At 42.4% G+C, this 816-nt stretch overlaps 1 protein-coding gene across 4 annotated transcripts in view; it reads right to left on the bottom strand.

Annotated features, from left to right (window-relative positions):
* The window catches only part of MVB12B (multivesicular body subunit 12B), a 63903-nt gene that overhangs the window by 3637 nt on the left and 59450 nt on the right, over positions 1 to 816 (bottom strand). The gene's annotated exons all lie outside the window — the stretch shown is intronic.

Below are 816 nucleotides of genomic sequence, written 5' to 3'. Positions count from 1 at the left end.
GGCTTCGCCGCGGCGGGAACCGGGCCGGGCTCCGGGAAACGCCGGCAGAACTTCCAGCTGGTCCAAACGACGCTAAAAAGCCCCGTGCAGCGCACACTTCGCGTCTCGGGTGAACCGTGCAAGGGGACGTCTCAAGGAGTCATCTTTCTCAAGACTGCCTTTTAATTGGCAAACATGTCTTCATTAATTTTACCTCAATGTCATGATGTCACAGCTAGCAGTACCAGCCCCAAGCTAAATAAGCAATAAGCCTCATTTTTCAACACACAAACACATAAAGATGTCAGCTCAAACTGTTTACTAATTAACACTTAAAAAGACACAAATTAGATATGCGTGGCTAAGAGCAATTATAATCAAGACGAATTTCTCTAGTCATTTGGGAACTGAAAAAAATGCCTAATTGCTGGAACCAATGTTTTAAAAACTGAAATCATGCCAGTTAGCAAATATGTTCATTTAAAGAACATTTCATGTGACTGCACTCTGGAGAATTGACTACAAACATGAGAACAAGGAAAAATATTTCTGTATAAAATTAAAATTTTAAGCTCTTTTATTTTTACAACTTCTTCATTAAATATATTTGCAAAGAGCAGCACATGAAAACTTGTAGCAATTAAGTGGTTAAATGAACTGCCTTCCTTGTCAGTTTAAAAGGAATGATTAATATTAGACACTCACTTTACTAATTAGACTCTCTGTATTTTTCGCTCAACACCAAGCTAAAACAAAGATAGGGTGCACTGCCAGCGCCCCGCGAGTGCGGGAGGCCCATGGCAGCCCGCCGGCTGCTGGCAGCCACGGTGCCCCGGC

Source organism: Aptenodytes forsteri, unplaced genomic scaffold (assembly GCF_000699145.1).
Source record: "Aptenodytes forsteri isolate BGI_AS27 unplaced genomic scaffold, ASM69914v1 Scaffold163, whole genome shotgun sequence".
Lineage (NCBI taxonomy): Eukaryota > Metazoa > Chordata > Aves > Sphenisciformes > Spheniscidae > Aptenodytes > Aptenodytes forsteri.
The sequence above is the reverse complement of the archived record's forward strand: the minus strand, read 5'-3'. Positions and strand labels throughout refer to the sequence as shown.